This window comes from Pan paniscus, chromosome 2 (genome assembly GCF_029289425.2).
Source record: "Pan paniscus chromosome 2, NHGRI_mPanPan1-v2.0_pri, whole genome shotgun sequence".
In the NCBI taxonomy this organism is placed as follows: Eukaryota; Metazoa; Chordata; class Mammalia; order Primates; family Hominidae; genus Pan; species Pan paniscus.
In genome coordinates, this window is record NC_085926.1 from 173270181 (window position 1) to 173289854 (window position 19674).

General features: G+C 34.7%; 1 protein-coding gene and 1 pseudogene across 1 annotated transcript in view; one reads left to right on the plus strand and one right to left on the minus strand.

Moving 5' to 3' along the window:
* NAALADL2 (N-acetylated alpha-linked acidic dipeptidase like 2) overlaps positions 1-19674 on the plus strand; it is a 1375347-nt gene that overhangs the window by 946432 nt on the left and 409241 nt on the right. The window lies entirely within an intron of this gene.
* Positions 13184-13281, minus strand: LOC112439364 (U6 spliceosomal RNA; annotated as a pseudogene).

Here is a 19674-nt window from a genome sequence, read left to right on the forward strand (position 1 = left end):
GTATAAATGAAGGCCCAATGCATCAATTTCCATTCAAAGCATAAGGACAAGAAAATTATAAACAGAAAAAAGATAAAACCTATTTTCATGAATGTCTCCCAATTTACCCCAATTTTCCTAGTAAATTTGATTCTTGTCTGATCTACCCTGAAATTTAAAGGAAGCCTTCAATAATAGATTCCATTGTGAAATTGTTATTTTTGTCTTACCTTACTTTTAGTTTGTCTCGTTTGCAATAATATGTAATTGTATACATATTTATGTGCTGTCGGCAAGTGAAAGATGGCTTCCCTCCACCCTTCTAGGTTCTTCGGCTAGGCTACCAATTAAATTGAAAGAAAAAAGGTAGACTAATGGGTACAATTATACACTTACAAGAAATAAGACTTGGTGTTCAATAGATTAGCAAAGCGAATATAGTTAACATTAATCAATTGTACATGTCAAAATAGCTAGAAGAGAATAATTCAAATATCTCTAGCATAAAGAAAAGATAAATATTTCAGGTGACGGGTCTCCCAATTACCTTGATTTGAGTATACGACTGTATCAAATTATCACATCTACCTCAAAAATATGTACATCTAATATGTATCAATGAAAAACAAACAAATTAAAAAATCCAAAAACAGATGAACAGAAGAAAAGTTATATAAATTTATTACATGCATGGGGGCACCACATACAAGAGAAGTGAATACCCCAAAACCCAGTGACATCTAGAAGCTTCTATATGCCCAAGGAAGAGGGGAAGGGAGATTTAGGCAACTTAGGGGAGAATAAAAGATTTTTTGAAAAGACCAATGGCCCCTCAGATAAATAGTTGATAGCCTGTGATGAAGTCTGTGTGAGCTTCGTATGACCTCCCATCTCCTCTCCTGTTATAAAGTTACTCTTTCTTGGTTGATGGGATTATCTGGGAGGAGATTCTTGACAACTGAGGCTAAAACTCTAGACAATCTCTTAATATCATCAAATATTTCTTTGCTTGACTGTTGGTTTGATAGAATCATACAAACAAGGTAGGTTTACACATTGAATTCTGTTGATAGATCATCTTTTTTTTTTATTCTATAGGCCCCCCTCCCACTTTGTCCTCCTCTGAGATTTATTTTCAAAGAAGCTGTTCATTTGTTTTGTAGAGTTTTTCACAGTACAGTTGTTGCTGCATCCATCCTAATGGTATTATTTAAAATCTTTACCTGACCTCTGTGTCCTCTATAAAATAATTCTTAAATCCAGAGTCCTGATCTGTTTAGATTCAAATTTTTGACAAGAATATTTCATAGGTGTAATTGTGTATTTCTGTCAAGAGGCATGTATCATCTTTTTTTTTCCCTCTCCCTCTCTATTTATCTTATTAGAGTTGATTTTGGGAATTGCCTGGATTCATTACAGTAGTCCACCCTTATCCCCAGTATTGCTTTCTGCAGTTTCAGAACAGATCAACGGCAGTCCAAAAAATATTAAATAAAAAATTCTGGAAATAAACTTCATAAATTTCAAATTGCCCACCATTCTGGTTAGAGTAATGAAATGTTGTGTTGTCTGTGCCTTCCAGCTCTGTCCTGCCTGAGATGTGAATCATTCCTTTGTCTAGCATGTCTTATGCTACTTGTATGTTAGTCACTCTGTAGCCATCTTGTTATCAGATCAACTGTTGTGGTATCCCAGTGCTCGTGTTCAGGTCACCCTTACTTTGCTTAGTAATAGTCCCAAAGTGCAAGATAAATGATGCTGACAATTTGGATATGCCAAAGAGAAGCCATAAAGTGCTTCCTTAAAGTGAAAAGGTGAAAATTCTCCAATTAATAAAGAAAGAAAAAAACTTATGCTAAAGTTGTTAAGATCTATGGAAGCAATGAGTGTTATATCTGTCAAACTGTGAAGTGGGAAAATTTTTTTTTTACTACTTTTGCTTTGTACTTCAAACTGCAAAAGTTACAGCCACAATATGAGATAAGCACTAAAAGTGGGAAAGACATTAGATTTATGGTTGGAAGACATGACAAGAAATGTGTTAAAATTGACTGCAGTAGTGTTCAATACTATCTGCGGTTTCAGGCATCCACTAGGGGCCTTGGATTGCATTCCCTATGGATAAAGAGAGATGACAGTATTTCATAAGAGTATTACAAAATTAAAGTGTTTTATTTTTATCATTCCTTCTTCATGTATTAGCGAGAATACTTCTATAAAGAGAAAATTCTCCTGTGGTACAATTGGTATAGGATAGTCAGGTTAAGTGCTTGATTACTTCTCTTGTATCCATTTTCAGATTGATACATTACTTCTCTAGCAACCTCCAAAGGTACCCAATGGATTTATGTTTAGTATCATTATAAATTTAGGAACTGTTTTACTTTTGAATATGTAAGAAATCATTCAAATTTAGTGATGCTAAGGTGATTCAAAATATTAAACCAGAACCATGTGTACAGTTGAAAAGTAATGTAAAAGAATAAAACAAAATACTAGAGACAGATTTGTTGAATATACTAAAAGAGTGATTTGTGTTTAAAAACAGAATTTCCTCAGTTTTTGGAATGCTAATAGTACTGACAAATTGATAGTAAATAAAATAGAACAATAAAATTCCACTAATACATTTCTTTCCTAAAATCTACAATGTGTTGTCTATTTATTATATGCAGGATCTATTCCAAACACTACAACTAATCATAAAGAATATTCTCAACTCTATGAAGAAAGTATTATTATTACCATTTTACATTTGAAGGTATCTAATATTCTTAGAAAGCTGATTGACAGTTAATATTATAGCTATTCCCTGTTTAACCTTCCTAAATTCCTTAGGGGATTTATGAATGGCTCCAGGAGATCCACCATTCTCCGTAACTATCTATGTGCATGTACATTTTTCTAGAGAGACTTTCCATAGCTGTAACCAAATTTCGAAAGGAAACTATGATCTCCTATCCTCCCAGAAAGTCAAGAATCAGTGCAATATCTGAGTTGATTAGTAAGTGTATGATGAAGACATTGAGAATTCAGAAGAGTCTGGTCATTTTTTATTTGCACAAACATTATGAAGATCTATCTGATAGTAGAGGCACTAGCTAGTCACCTTACTTTGGATGTATACATTTTTCAATATACATGATTTTCTATCTAAAAACTTATATAGAGTCTCAAATATATCTCCTGTCTTAGTTTAAATGTTTTCTGGTGCCATGTGAAACTTAGTGTAGACATTGCTAGACATTATGTATGCTAGCTTTAAAATTTCAGTAAGTATACATTTCTCAATGCCATAAAATACAAAAATCGATGTTGAGTGAAATTATATAGGAAATGCTTACAAATATTTCAGAGGATAAAGATTGCTAATGAAAACACAACCATCTAAATAAAATCTAAAGATTGTAAATAACCACCACCCGTTTTAATGTACGCACTTGACAAGAGTACTGAGAGGGAAATTCAGGCTGATTTCTCCCCCATCCCCAACAGTGAATTCCTTTTTAAACACAGACTGCCAGTCCTTTTTTCACATACCTTTTCTGTATTACTCATATAAATTTTGGTTTCAGCAATATTATTGATGCCATCTGAACTATTTCTTAGTGGATTGGTCATTTTTTATAACTCTGTGTCCTTCATCCTAGACTCCACCTCTAACTGTCAGAACCAAATCATAATATCAGTTACTCACTATTAATAGAATTTCAAAAATACATTCATCAACTTATCTAAAGTTTTAATACTGTATTCTAAATACTGTATTTTAAGCACAAATTGTTCTTTTATAGAAAAAAAATTATTCTGCCCTGATGAGTATTCTATTTTGTTTCTGTTTAATGGTACTTTTTATCATTCTGTTCATTAAGATAATCATCCTGGAACCATAAACACACTCAATAAAATGCTTCAGGGGACAGATTACCAATATTTCTAATTAAAGATACTGTTGACCATAAGCTAATTAGAGTAAGCAACATTTTAAGCATGGTACAGAAATTATAAAATTATAAATTACTAAAATTAAAGACAGTGTATAGTTGGAATTTTATAAGGCTACATAAAGCATTTTTACATTGAAGTAAAAATAATATAGGGTTGGATTTTTTCCAATGAAATTTTATTATTTTTAAATTCTCTAATTACTGGCAACGACGCCACCTGGCAGAATTTACATTTAGATCCAAGAAGGAATAAACACTGTACTCTACCTTCATCCCCATTCTATTTGTTTACTTATTTATTGTTCTGGCTTTATAAGTTAAGTGTTAAATTGAAATATTATCTTATCAATATAAGCACAGTTCAAACCTTCACTTAAATAATTCAAGTGGAGATTTTTTCTTCCTGCTTGAATTAATCTACTGTGTTTTATGATGGAGAGGTCATTGTTAATGCCCACAGTGAGGAGAAACATTAGTAAATGAATTATTTATCCTGTCTTTGCATTTGTGTAAACAAGATAACTGTGAATAAATCTTTCCTATTTTACCTTGAAAATGCAATTCTAGAATTTATTAAGCCTTAAGCTGGAAACTGAGAGGACTGAGACAAGTAAAGTCAACCCTTTGGAAAAGGAGAGGCTAGAAGAGGGGCAATCCTGGCTCCAGAAGTCAGGTCAAAGAGGAGGCTTTGCTTGTCAGGATCACACTCTGTGACTTCACACAGTGGCTCCAGGGGAGAGAACAATGTTTCTTACAAACACTAGAAGAATATCTGTCTGAAGCTCAAGAAGTCAAAGACTAATTGAATTCTAAAGCAGAATGAAACCCTTAAGATTCCATGGTAAACTTGGTACTATATGCAAAAAGCAGAACAGAGGTGGTTACATTAATTCTTTAGTAATTCTCAAGTTAGCAGGGAATAAGGAATAAGATTTATTGTCACCAGAATTATATGTGCCAATATATACACATGGAAAAAAATGGAACTTTTAATTCAAGATTTAAAAGTGTTCAGGTAATGCTGAAAAAAATTATACTGTGCCTTCCACTCCCCCGCTCCCTCGCAAGGGGACAACTCTAAAACAAAAAATAGGGCTCAAATTCCATGATCATTTTACTGTTTTATATTTGGCACATTAGATATAAAGATTTCTTCAAAATTACCTCTGGCCATTCTGTAGAAAATCAGTCCATTGAGAAAGAAGTGGTAGTAGATATTCAATATAACCAGCAAGCCAAATGTTTAAATTTTTAAAGCAAGGAAATTGGTAAATTCAGGAAACTATTCTGGTGAAACTACCGTGTACATAATTCACAAAGAAATGAAAACACTAGGATGCGGCCAGATGCATGAAGCTTATATACCATCTTTAGGCTAAACAAGGGGAAAATGGTTTTGAGCTTCGGGATGAGAGAAGCAAGTTGTAAGAAGTGAAGGAGAGGAAATGTGTGGTAAATAAGGGTTTTTTGTTGTGGTGGTGGTTCTGCAGCTATCAGTTGGGTGGTAAGAGTGGTCTCCAAGAGTAGCTTTTTTTCTGGTAAAAAGACATTTTTATAAATAGAAACTCCCTTTATAAACATAAATTTCTTTTGTAAAAGAGGAAATGTATACTCTAGTTCAGGCAGTTAGCGGGCGCTAAAGAGCTTTTTCTATATTACCGGTCATCAATTGCCTTTAGTCAAAATAATCTGTATGCCAAACAGAAATATTTTGAAGTGGTATATTGTGGTACACCTCAATCTGCACCTGTACTAAGTAGCACCTTTATCAGCAACATTCTACTGTTCTGAGTAGGCAACACCAGATAATTGTTACTCTTCCCACAATTATGTCCCAATGAGGCCTATTTCTGTCAGGGTGTGTTTTGATTTATATGAACCTTTTTGGAGCATCTGGTACATGAGACTTAACGGTGTGTAGTAGAGTCATAAGGATTATTAGAGTATGTTCAGTAATTTTCCTCACCAATGTAGACAAACCTAAAAGAATACAGTGGTATGCTCTCAGGTTCTCTGTTTAGCGTGTCGAGATTCCCTCATTGAGAAACCCTTTCTCTTCTCTATCACCACATACCTCATGTTGGGATTATTTAGCTGTATCTTTTCTTCTATACTAGAAGGCCACTAATGTACTTGCCACCCTTGATTGTGGGCTGGAATGGAGATTCCTTTCTAATTAGAATACATAAAAATTGTGGGATGTCACTTTCAATATTAGATTACAAAGAGACTATAGCTTCCTTCTGTGGGCCCTCCCTTGATCTCTCGCTGTCTCACTCTGAGAGAAGCCAGCTGCCATATTGCGAACTTCCCTTTGGAGAAGCTCATGTAGCAAGGAACTGAGAGAGGCCTCAAGCCAGACACCCAGTGGGGGAAGTAAGGCCCTCAGTCTGATAGTTTGTGAGAAACTGAACATTGACAGCAAACCATGAGTGAGCTTGGAAGTGAATACTCTTGAATTAAGCCTTCAGAGGAGACCTCAGCTGAGGTAGAGGTTAAGTCATTGAATTCTTGACCTAAAGAAACTGTAAAATAATAAGAATTTATTATTAAGCTGCTGAGTTTGCAAATGAGGGTGGAGACTTGTTATATGGCAATAGATAACTAATGCACATACTAAGGCAGGATCTTTTTCTGAATCATTTCTTTATTCCCCAAATAACTGCATAATCCCATGCTTTACTGTGGATTACCTGGATTATACTAGATGCTCAATGAATATTTCTCAGATTACACTTTGAATAATATCGAAATCTGTTAAATGCTAACAATGTGTCAAGCATTGTTCTAAGTGTTTCACATATATTTATACTTTTAATCATCGCAACCTCCCTATGAGGTAGGTTCAGTCATTCTCTCCATTTTACGAATGAAGAAATTGAAGTTTGGAGATATTAAGAAATGTTCTCAAGATCACAGTTTCTAAGAAACAGGGTCCCATATTTGAACCCAAATAGTCTGGCTCCAAATGACATGATTTCAGCCTTCATGCTTTTCTGCTTCTCAGTGAATTGACGAATACTTGCTCAATGAAAGAATGAATCACCTAATCATTTATAACACTGAAACTTACATATTTAGCGCTTAAGTTGTGTCTTTTATTTTTCCTGGATGTGTAATGAACACTACTTAGAAACATTAAAGCTGTGGTCTACAAATTTTTTTTGTAAACACACTATTTGCTTACAAATATTTGGCTACACATGAAGAATCAGAAATAGGTAATTTTAAAATAAAGAAAAATCTGTCTAAATTCAGAAGACAAATCTTACATTCTAGTGAAATAAGAATGCTGGAAATATGAAATCATAGCTCTTCCTCCCTTTCCTCCTCTCTCTCCCTAAAGAACACCTATACCTTTCCAATAAAATACCTACTTTTAGATGTAATTCTTGAAAGCATGAAAATAAAATTTATTTCCCTCATGATTTTCTCAATTCTACTTGTCTAACATTGACTTTTTCTATCTGTAATGCAGCACAACCCAATAGGATTTCCCATTGTTTCTTCCCTAAAACCGTGCACCTGCACCATCGATTATGCCAGGAAGAGCTAGCACAACTTTGGAATGAAAACCAATAACATGCTATGAAAATAGAGACAAGACAGCTTAGAAGATTGATTCTGAATTACAGAGCTGCTTCCTGATCTGCAACCACCCAAATTCTTACAGCTTGACAGCTGGTTAGTGAGCACAGGACAAACCACAGGCTTGCCTCATGACTTAAATGAGGGCAATTTGCACAGTTTGTGGTGTAGTTATCACAGAAAAGACTACAAATCAAAATGTTTTGAACTAAGGCACTGGAATAGTTCTGTTTCCAAGTTTTTTCATCTTTAAAATGGGAATAAAGACATTTAAAATTGTAGAGTTGTTTCAGGAATAAAGTCAAATCATGTATTTGGAAGCTTTATTAATATAATAGTTAATATACAAATGCAAAGTATTACCCTAATTATTATGATTATCTTTGAAATCATATTTTTTTAAATTTTACTACTATGCAAATTTGTCTTTTTATAATTTTTTAGGTTATAATTTTCAGTTTATGAAGAATTATAAGAATAGTGCAAAAATGCATATCCTTTTCTTAGATTCAATCAGTTGTTAACATGCGGTGAATCTATTTTACTAGATCATTTTGTGCTCACCCTATGCACTCTCTCAGGCATACTTTCTCTCTGAATTATTTGAGAGTAAATTATCTCAATAACCTGAGGATAAATTAGAGACATCAGTTTTTTATCCTAAATACTTCAGAGTGTATTTGCTAAGAGAAAAGCTGTTATTTACATAACCACAGTTAAATAATCAAAATCAGAAAACTTAATATTGATATAATGCTCTTGTCCAACACACTATCCGTACCCAAACTTTGAAAATTGTCCTAAAAATGTCTTTGGTAGCTATGTCTTCAACGCAACCAGTCCCCCTTTTTGGAGATGAATTTAAGCCTTTTAAAAATGCTTTTAATCTTTCATGATCTTGACACCTTTTTAAGTACACAAGCTATTTTTTTCTGTAGAATTTCCCTCATTTGTCTCATATACACTGTACCTTAATTTATATATTTGCAGAAAAATGCATTAGGATAGAATTTCTAAGGCATTTTTGAAGAAGTCCAAGAAGCAGATAGCCAATATGCTCTTTGCTATTCCTGAGGAAAAAGAAAATCCTTTGGATTTCCAACAAATAAATTTTACTTTGGTTATCACTGAAAGCTGTTAATATTTTTTACAAAAGCAAAAACAGACCAAATGAAATCAATGATGGTTGAGAAGATGAAAAAAAAGTCAGTTAATGGGCACAAATATACAGTTAGATAGAAGGAGTAAGTTTTAATGCTTGGTAGCAGAGTTGGAGGACTATAGTTAACAATGTATTGTATATTTTAAAATAATTTGAAGGGGGGACTTCTGCTTTAGGCGATCATATTCTGGAGGTGATGGATAACTTAAATATCCTGACATGATAATTTTGCATTTCATTCCTGTAACAAAATATCACATATGCCTCATAAATATGTACAAATATCATGTGTCAATTTAAAAAACACTACCGATATTTTTTTAAAAAAGATATATATCACCTTGAGATTCATTGTGTTTTACACAACATATTGAGAAACAGAAACTAGATTTAGACACAAATCTGTAAACTGACAGTTGTGTTTTTTATGTTTTTGATAACCTCCAGACATAGATTGTACTACAGTAGTCTCCCCTTATCTACAGGGGATATGCTCCAAGACCCCAAGTGGATGCCTGAAACCACAGATATTACTGAACCCCATTACAGTCAATCAGCACATGTTTCTGTTCATGCTAATGCCTTTTCCATATTTACTAAGCACTAATCATATACTGTGACAGTAACTTTCCAAGTCTGAGGTGCAACAGCAAAACTAGCACAATTTTTTTCCCTTCTCACAATTTGACAGACAATTCATTCTTACCTCCGATTTTAGCAATCTCAGCATGTGATTTTTTTTTTTCTTTATTAAGTTGAGAACTTTCACCTTTTTATTTAAGAAAAACACTGCTTCTCTTTGGCATGTCACAATTGCCAACATCACTACTTTCGTGCTTTGGACCTGTTACTAAGTAAAATAAGGATGATTTGAACACAAGCGTTGGGATACCAAGACAGTTGACCTGATGACTGAGATGGCTACTAAGTGACTAATGGGCAGGTCCATAATGCATACGGAATTATATGTATAATGCTGGACAGGGAGATCATTCACATCCCAGGCAGGACGGTGGGGGACAGTGCAAGATTTCATTACACTACTCATTACACTACTCAGAAGAGTGTACAATTAAAAACTTATGATTTGTTTATTTTTTGAAATTTTCATTTAATATTTTCAGATTGCAGTCGATCATGGGTAACTGAGTCTGAGGAAAACTAAACTATGGATAAGGGGAGCCCACTGTTATTCATCTTTTCTATCATGCCTTGAAGATTTATTCATTCCCCAAAAATGTCATACTCTTGAGAAGGGCAGCCAGTTTCTCAGTAGCTATCCATTAACAAATTGAAATAGACTAATGGAATGGCAAGGTGATGTGCTAAGTATGCATTCCTTTAGGAAATGCAAGATCCCAACAACAGCCCTGAATCTATAGGAAACTGACCCATCATTGTGAGTTAAAATTTCAAGATGACCACATGCCTGGAATGTTAATTCAGCAAAGATCAAGGCGAAACTTCATTTGCCACTTTCATGTAATCTTGTTAAGTATTAATTGCTGATTTCTGTATAATCTTTGCATACTCATGATAATAATGACAGCTATCCATCCCTGAAAAAGGTCACTGTTTTCAAATATAACTTGCTACAATAATAACAGCTGCCAGTCTCATGAGGAACTTTGCTGTATTATTTTGTATTTTATGAGCAATGAAGTGGCAGTATGAACCAATCCTTGACCTCTGACTTCAAGAAATATATGAACTGCTTCTCTTCTAGTTCCTTTGTTACTTTGCTTATTACCAAGCATTGGAACAAAGCAAGCATGGTTTTAATTTTCACCTGCCAAAACTGCTAAAATCAATCTTGCTGTATTCAATAAACAACTCACTGTGCATAGATGGGTAAATTTTATTAGTTGATGAATAGCAATGGAATCCTGCCATTAAATCGTAAAATAAAACCCATATATGTGACAAATATCTTTCAGTCCATGACCGTCTTCCTAGGTAATCATATATAGTATGAAAGATGAATTTTCTTATGACCTTATGCGTACAGGACAAAATACAATGATCTTGTAAGTCATGAGCTTCACACAAAGTAGTTAATTCTGAGTAAAGTGTTAGAAAATACTCCCAAGACTAGGAGGCCATCTTTCAGTGCTGATTTGATGTATTAGTTAATCAAGGGCACTATCTCTCGTGGGTCATATATTCAGTCAACAAACTTTTATCAGATCCTATACTGTACAAGATGTGATTCAAGGCTCTCAAAAGATAAAGATGGATGAAGACATATTACTACCTTTAGGGGACTAGTGGTTTAATTAGGGAAGAAGCCATATGAGCAAATCATCAGCACAGAGTGATAAATGCAAATTATTATGAACGTGCTCTCTGAGAAGTAGAACGTAACCCTTATTTGGGAAGAGATAATATGAAGTTTCATTTTCTTTATAACTTTCTCCTCCTCCCCACTTGAGGTTAGAAACCCTTTCTCTATCCTTTCAGGTGAATATGTGTATGTTTCTACCGTGGTGTTTACCATATGATATTAAGGTTTGAGCTCTTGCTAACTGGATGACTGTGACAAGACAGACCTGTAAGTCAGTTTCTTCTTTTTTAAATGAGGACAATTCATTCATTCATTCATTCATTATTGATCAAAAAAATCTTCTCTGCTACACACTTTTAAGTGTAATATATTTTTAATATTGCTTTACTCATAGGGCTAATATGGGGATTAAATGAGGTAAATCAGATAAAGCATTTAGCCCAGTATCTAGCACATGGTGTATTCTTAATAAATGCTGGCAACATATTTATTATTACGTTGCATGATTTCGGTTAATACTCTATCTCTAGTGGTTTTTATCTTTTAACAGCATGTTCTAAATATGTGTTTAAAGTATTTGTATTTTTTTCTCCATATCATGAAAATCTTGAAAGTTTGAGGAGACTCAGATAAAGCTCAGGTAGATTAAGAGGTTTATTTATTTTCAGAGTTCAATAGTACACATATTTAACAATTTAACTTGTGACCAACTTTCTTTTCCACCAGAGCCTAGCCCACTGCCTGATACACAGTAAGAAATAGATACATATTTGTCATATTGATTTAACTTGACTTTATGAATTTCAGCCAGTTGTGACTTTAGTTGGAAGGTCAGCATCTTCAACTAAGGAACAATTTCTGTTTCTCCTGATAAATGCTTCTCCCTCTGTCACCTGCAAGAATAGCTTCTTCTGAGAAGGAAGAAAAACCATGAAAGTTGGTGCTTTCAAAAAACTGGATGAATGGAGTTCACCTTTTTACCCTCCAACAGGGAGTTAGGGCAGACTTTCATTTTGGAAGTTAACATTTTGAGCTATATGTAATCAAAAAAAGAACACCTGAGCTAATATTTTATAGTAAATTCTTTTATTTTAAAGATATTGGTTTAATTTATTCACTTTCTATATACCAAATTTTACCTCATAATGCCATTTGTAGGACTTTAATTTAGCAAGCATTTCAGAGTTTGATTTCTTTAATTCAATCGCTTTCTATGTACAAAATTTTACCTCATAATGCCATTTGTAGAACTTTAATTTAGCAAGCATTTCAGAGTCTGATTTCTTATTCTTAGTGGATTTATATAACATAGGTATTGCAATCTTGCTACAAAATGCCAAGATTTTTAATATGATCAATATTTGATAAGTAATGTTGAATACATTTGTTATTGAGAGGTACATCACTAATATTTTATTAACTTCTTTTCTTCTGGATAATACATCCACAGTGTGAATTTCCACTGGGACCTACAGTTATTAGATCAAGTAGATTGAAGCACACATAACCAAATGGATTTTTTTTTCCTTGCATTAAGTCCCAAAGCAACTGTCATCATGCACTAGAGAAGCCAGAAATCTAGGTCTTTGGTTATACTTACTGACATGGTTTGGCTGTGTCCCCAACCAAATCTCATCTTGAATTGTAGTTCCCATAAACCCACGTGTTGTGGGAGGGACATGGTGGGAGGTAATTCAATCATGGGGATGGTTATGTCCATGCTGTTCTTGTCACTGAGTGAGTTCTCACAAGATCTAATGGTTTTATAAGGAGCTTCCCCCACCACCTTCACTCTGTGCTTCTCCTTGCTGCTTCCATGTGAAGAAGGACATGTTTGCTTCCCCTTCTGCCATTATTATAAGTTTCCTGAGGCCTCCCCAACCCTGCAGAACTGTGAGTCAATTAAACCTCTTTTCTTTATAAATTACCCAGTCTTGGATGTCTTTTTTAGCAGTGTGAGGACAGACTAATACACTTGCTTACTGAATTTGAGACCTATTTTACATTTAAAAATATATATTATAGTGCCTTGATACTTAGTGGCATTTTCATATTATGGAGTCATTAACAGTGTGATTGCCGTTCCATGGAAACAACAACAACAACAACAACAACACCTATTTGTCTATATTGCCCACTTGAGAATTTAGTTTCAACCTCCTGTTAATGAGATGCTTTTATTGCCACAATTTTTTTAGTTGTTATTATTTTACACATTTTTTTAAAAATATGCTTCACAAATTTGCATGTCATCCTTTCACAGAGGCCATGCTAATCTTCTCTGTATCATTCCAATTATAGTACATGTGCTACCAAAGCAAGCAATTCCCACCATTTCTAAACAGTTCTAAATTTTTTTTTTGAGGTATGCAAGGGAGTGAAGTGGGGCACAGGTATAACAGAGGGATTTGCCCACAATCCATAGCCAAACATAGAGGGCACAATAAGGTCACAGCTTCGTGGGGTGAATGTTTATTTCTGAGCCCACTGAATTCCCCTAGGGACAGGAAGGCTGAGCAGCAGTGACATCCAGTTATGATTCTGTTATCTTGTTGAAAGCAGGTTCAGTGAGCTGGACAAGTCCCTTCTTATTCTCTAACAGCAACATTAAAACATGAAGCAAGTGTGATTTCTGGATAGAAAGATTCTCCTGAGAATTCTGTGGGTACACCATGTTTTATTTGTTGTAATATATGCACTTCAAGTTTCTGGGTCAAATGCACACATATCTTCATGTGGCTTATGTAAGTATCTTGGAAAACAGTTTACAACTTACTGTTTACAGTTTCATAGCCCTCGAGAGAAGTGATGCATTAATTTTCTGGTGAAGATTAGGGGCCTTTTTGCTTTATAGGGGAATTGGGCTAAGAGTTTCCCTAACCACCCAGGTTGTAATCCCTGCCATGTTATTAACACAGTAAAGCCAGTTTATTGTTTTAGTCTTATCTCTTCATTTACAAAATTGAAGTGTTGAATTGGATATTCTTTAAGGTATTGTGCCCCCAAAACAAACAAACAAACAAAACTAATGAACAAACAAAACTATTACTTTTCTTGTTAAATATTTCAGTGAGAAAGTTTTCGTTCGGTTGGAGTGAAGAGAAGTGTGTAACCCATCATGCTTGTTTAGCAGGGACATTGACAAAGCCAAGGATGATTTTTTTGTGCATGCAAGTTAGATTTCCTGGTGAAAGAACAAGAGAAAGATACTAATTAATTAGAGACACAGAAGGAAGTAAGAAGACAGCCCCAGACTTGACCCTCAGCAGGATTTGAAGCTGACATCCAGGAAAATTTCATTCTTAATTAGTGATGCTTCTGTTACTTTTGTTTTTGTTTTTTTTTTTTTTTCCATCCTTTGCAAGCACGTATTGCCCCGGTCCTTTAAAATCTTCTAATTCCCCTCCTCTGCTAATCTGTATCCACATGATGAAAGCACTGTATGGTTCTCATTGTATTGTTTTCAAACTCTGTTACGTGCTTTAGGGCTAAGTTACTCTTAGAGAGACCACTAAAAACAACTATAAGGAAGTTTTTGCAGAAATTTTTCTTAGGATATCTTTTCAGAAAAGGAACTGCTGAGTTGAACTACTGTAAATGACACTTAAAGGTATTGATAAATATTGTCAAACTAGCCTCCAGGAAGATTATACCCCTGGAGGAGAGTGCCTGTTTCCTGGAATTACATCGTTGTTTTATTTTAAACATTTCCACATGGGTTTCATTTTAATTTACATTTCTTTGATGACTAGCAAATAGAACATTTAAGTTTATTAGTCATTTTATTTATTGTTGTATGAATACACTATTTATGTTACAGGATAGGGGTCCCGATCCAGACCCCAAGAGAGGGTTCTTGGATCTTGCGCAAGAAAGAATTAAGGGTGAGTCAACAGTGCAAAGCAAAAGCAAGTTTATTAAGAAAGTAAAATGATGAAAGAACAGCTACTCCATAAACAGAGTACAGCATTCTCGACAGTAAGAGGAATGTGTCCACCCTAGGTACAATTTTTTTTAACCTAGTTAAAAAAATAAAAAATAAAAAAATAGAATACTTTTTTTTTAACCTAGGTACTTTATTTTACCTAAGTTAAAAAGAAAAAGATCATGAGGAGATGTGCTCTGCTACAAGGGTTTGTGATAAAGGATTAATTTTCTTAATTACTATATTTTGCAAGAATTAATATTACTGACTTTAAAGCAAAATTAGGAATGCCTTTGTTCTCAAGTTATTGGGATATCAGGACACTCCCAAGTCTGGGTCTGTTTAGTAAACATCATCCATCTGTTCCCTTAACCTGAAGCATGTAGAGGCTAGGAATACCTAACTTTCTGGGAATGCAGCCCAGCAAGTCCCAGCCTCATTTGTGCCAGTTTATTAGGAAAATAAAGGAATAAAAGAGTAGCTACTCCATAGACAGATCAGCCCTGTGGGCTGCTGGTTGACCATTTTTATGGTTATTTCTTGATGATATGCTAAACAAGGGGTGGATTATTCATGCCTCCCTTTTTAGACCATAAAGTGTAACTTCCTGATGTTGCCATGGCATTTGTAAACTGTCATGGTGCTGGCGGGAGCGTAGCAGTGAGGATGACCAGAGATCACTCTCATCACCATCTTGGTTTTGGTGGGTTTTGGCCGGCTTCTTTACTGCAACCTGTTTTGTCAGCAAGGTCTTTATGACCTGTATCTTTTGCCGACCTCCTCTCTCACCCTGTGACTTAGAATGTTTTAGGAATTCTAAGTCTGGGAATGCAGCCCAGTAGGTCTTAGCCTTATTTTACCCGGCTCCTGTTGAAGATGCAGTTGCTCCAGTTCAAACACCTCTGACGTTTATGTCTTGCCCACTTTCCTTTTGGTGTATCTGTTCATTTTCCTATTTAATCCAACTCTTTATGGTAATGCTATAGCATAGATTCCAACATTTTATGTAATGAATCTCTAAAGTGAAGATATTAATTGATATGTTCCAGACATCAAACATGTTGAGAGCAAAGTTGATTTTTATTTGAAAGATAAGAGGTATGATTATTTTTGTAGTTTTGAACAAATGAAATATGCCCTCATTCTCTATATGAAAAGGGACTGAACTGAGCAGTCAATAAATACCTGAAAGAGGGATACAGATGTGAATTCAGAAAAGAGAAAAAAAATCAATCTGCATTATTCCCACAATATTCTTGGGCTATATTTCATGCTAGGATAATTTGTCCTGTTTCTCCTAAGTCACAGAGACAATGATTTTTAAGGTATTACTGTCAGTCTTTCCCAGGTAACAAGCACAGGATCAAGGGCTTCATCAGTACTGGCCTTGTGATCTCTTTTATGTTGCAGAAACTCCTGTGTAAAGCTCACAGGAAAAGTGAACACATTTAGCTTCCTCTAGAACCAGGACCATGTTTGTCTGTGTCCTTCTTTGAGGCCATTTCTTAATCTCTACTGAAAAGTGAAAGATAAATGGGAATAAAATAAGCTACATATTACAAGATCAGTAAGAAGAGACAAAACAATAAAAATAAGCACCTACATTGAAAGCATTGAGTCAAGCAAAATGAACTACAACAAAGGATTAAGGTGGGTTTGTCAGCTGGATTATTTATAACCCAAAACAATAAAACAAACCTAGGATATAAAGCTTAAAGTTCAATTCTTAAAATATGTTTAAAGAAAGGGTTGCAGAGTATATATTTTATGTTGTACAATCATAACCTTATGGTCTGGGTCAGTTAATAATGCCACTCTTCCCTACTGTAACTATCATAAATGTCATTCATCAGTCCAGCATTATTTTCAACTGGGCCTAGAAAAAGCCTTAGAGTGTCTCCCAACAGAACTCTCCAAGCAGCTATTATCAATCAAGAAGTTGGTATTTGAATTAGCACGTATTACCATTTCAATGCTTGACCCATCTGCTAAAGGTATGTACAGTTTTATTAATTTAAAGATAGACAAGCCAATCAGCCTTTATGCAGCAAGTTAATTCTTTCTCTAAAGTTAGCGGCTTTCTAGCAAAGGCTTCTTTCTCAGCTCTTGAATCTTCTTTAAGCCAGAGCTTTCCAATTGGAATACACACCAGTAGGTCAAAACCGGTACAGGTACATAGAAGTTATTGATTCCTCAGCCTTGAGAAGGCCAGGTGGGGTTGAAGATACCAGAAATCCTGGGCTGTTATTTACAGGCACAAACAGCCACATCTGTGTACTCCAGTGTGCAAATATTATTGTTTTCTATACATATTATGAAAAAGATGGAAAGTTTTGCTTTGCATTATGGAACAATCCTGCCCTAGTCAGAGACATTTACTAGTACATGGGTGGTTTCTTTTAACTCTTACTCAAAATGTTAGAATTTTTCAAAATCATCACAATAAAAAAAAGTCAAAGGATTTATATTTTGAATGGAATGTGTGTATATTTATGTACATACAATCAAGTGTCACTTAAAGGCAGGGATATGTTCTGAGGTAATCCTTAGGTAATTTAGTCATTGTGTACCTATCAGAGAGTGTACTTACACAAACCCAGATTATATAGCCTAACACACACCAGGGCTATAGGTATAGCCTATTGCTCCTAGGCTACAAACCTGTACCTGTAAGACATGTTACTGTACTGAACATTATAGGAAATTGTAACGCAGTGGGAAGTATTTGTGTGTCTAAACAGCTGAACACAGAAAATGTGCACTATGAGACCACCATCATATATGTGGTCTGCCATTGACCAAAACATTTTTATGCAGTGCATGACTGTATTTATTATATGTATGCCTATTTTTCAGTCTGAGACACAACTGATTTTACCTGGAGTGAAATACATCGCTATTTCTCGGTGAAGCTCTTTCCATTTAAGCATAAAAGTCCAGTAGACGATCATGAGTATTTAAGGAGCATTATTTGATAATGTAGGTTATTTTGGTGGCAGGAGATGTTAAAGCCTAGTTGAGATTAACTTCATGGAGTGACTTCCTAAGGCACTTATATCTTCTCTTTCTCATTCAAATCTATCTAACTTTCATCTCTCTAGACACTTATAATCATGGTACTAGATTGATATGAATTAATAGGTTGATGGAAAATATTTCTTAATAAATTTAAATTTTTCAGGTACAATTAATCTTTAATGACCAGGTATGTGTATTATGGGGCACTGAATGGGAACCAGTTTGAAAACATAAAACAAATTGTAATTTACACATTCAATACAAACAAAACTATAAAGTCAATAAAAAGCAAATTGACAGTTAATTTAATGTGACAGATGATTACTTTTAATAGAAAGCAATCACATTTAACATCACAAATATGAGCTGATTACTCCAAAGCAATTCTTTGGGCCAAGCAGACTGATGCTTCTTCTTGCCTCATAACGGGGTCTCCTTCAATCCTTTCTAAAATTGCTTTTAGAGTGATCATTGCAAATGATTCAGTTCTTTCAATGGCTCCCTACTGCTTACTATAATACACAAATATAAGTTAGTGAACAGAGTCCTTTTTATCTGAGTCTTGCTTACCTCCAGCCTCATCTATTTTAATATAATCTATAATTATATAAACAGCTGTATATAATTTTTCCAGCTATACTATACTAAGTATTTGTAGTCTCCATAGATGTCATCCTGTTTCTCTCTTCAGAGCCTTTCCAACGTGTCATCCCCACTATCTATGAAGTTTATACCAGCTAATGGTCATTCCTTCAGAACTGGATTTTAGTATCTTCTGGGAAACCCTTTGTAATACACTCCCTCTCCTCCTCCAGCTCTGAATAAATTGGCTCCCTCTCTGTGCCCACCACAACAGCCTATGCATTCCTTCTTTGACCAGACTTAGCACTATGCTGTAAATGATCGGTTGATTCTACTTGTCTGTGAGCTCTCCGAGAGAAGGGCGAGGTCATATTCACACCTCTTGAATTTTTAAATTCTATTTTGACACTTTTAAATTCTTCATAAATATTTTTGAAATGAACAAAACGAATGAACTCACGCTTCTGGAGTTACCGCGCGTGCCAGTTTCTGATTTGAGCTTTATTTTTTGTTTGTTTTATTTTGTTTGGGGATGTGTGTGTGTCCTCAGAATGCTGAATGTGAGAAGGATAAGCAAAGGTTTGGTGTGAGTTACTTCCCTCAGAGGGCTTCCTGTGAGATGTTTTTCACCTTCCTTTTCTTTTTTGCTTTGTTTTCACTCTTATTTTTGTGTCTATTCCCCAGCTCTCCCTCCTGTCTGAACTTTATTAGACCTTTCACAATTTCAGAGTCTTTTTTTATTTTTTGAAGCTGTGCAGTAGAGGTATACAGAAGTGAATTGTCCCTTGGAAGTAGATTAACCATTTGTTTTGTAGATGTCTAAGAGATGCTTTTATTTGGTTGCTACAAAATGTCAGATCAATATGGTGTGGGTATTCATTTAGTCCTTTGAATGGGTACCAGGTGGATATGCCAACATAAAGCCAAATAACAGCATTAAAGCCTTGGTACTAAAATAGATAGCTCAGTAAAGGAATGTCATATAATTTTTTTCTGTTTTCCGCCCACTTTATTTTACTAGTCAATAGGCATTGTCTAAAATTCCAGAGTCATTCATATAGTTAAAAGGAAAATAATGACAAATTTGAGTTATTTTGACAATAATAAAGTAAGAAATGTCTACTCAAATCACAAACTTTGATAGATATATTTATTTTTGCCTTATCTTTCATTAAGTTTGGTAGAGAAG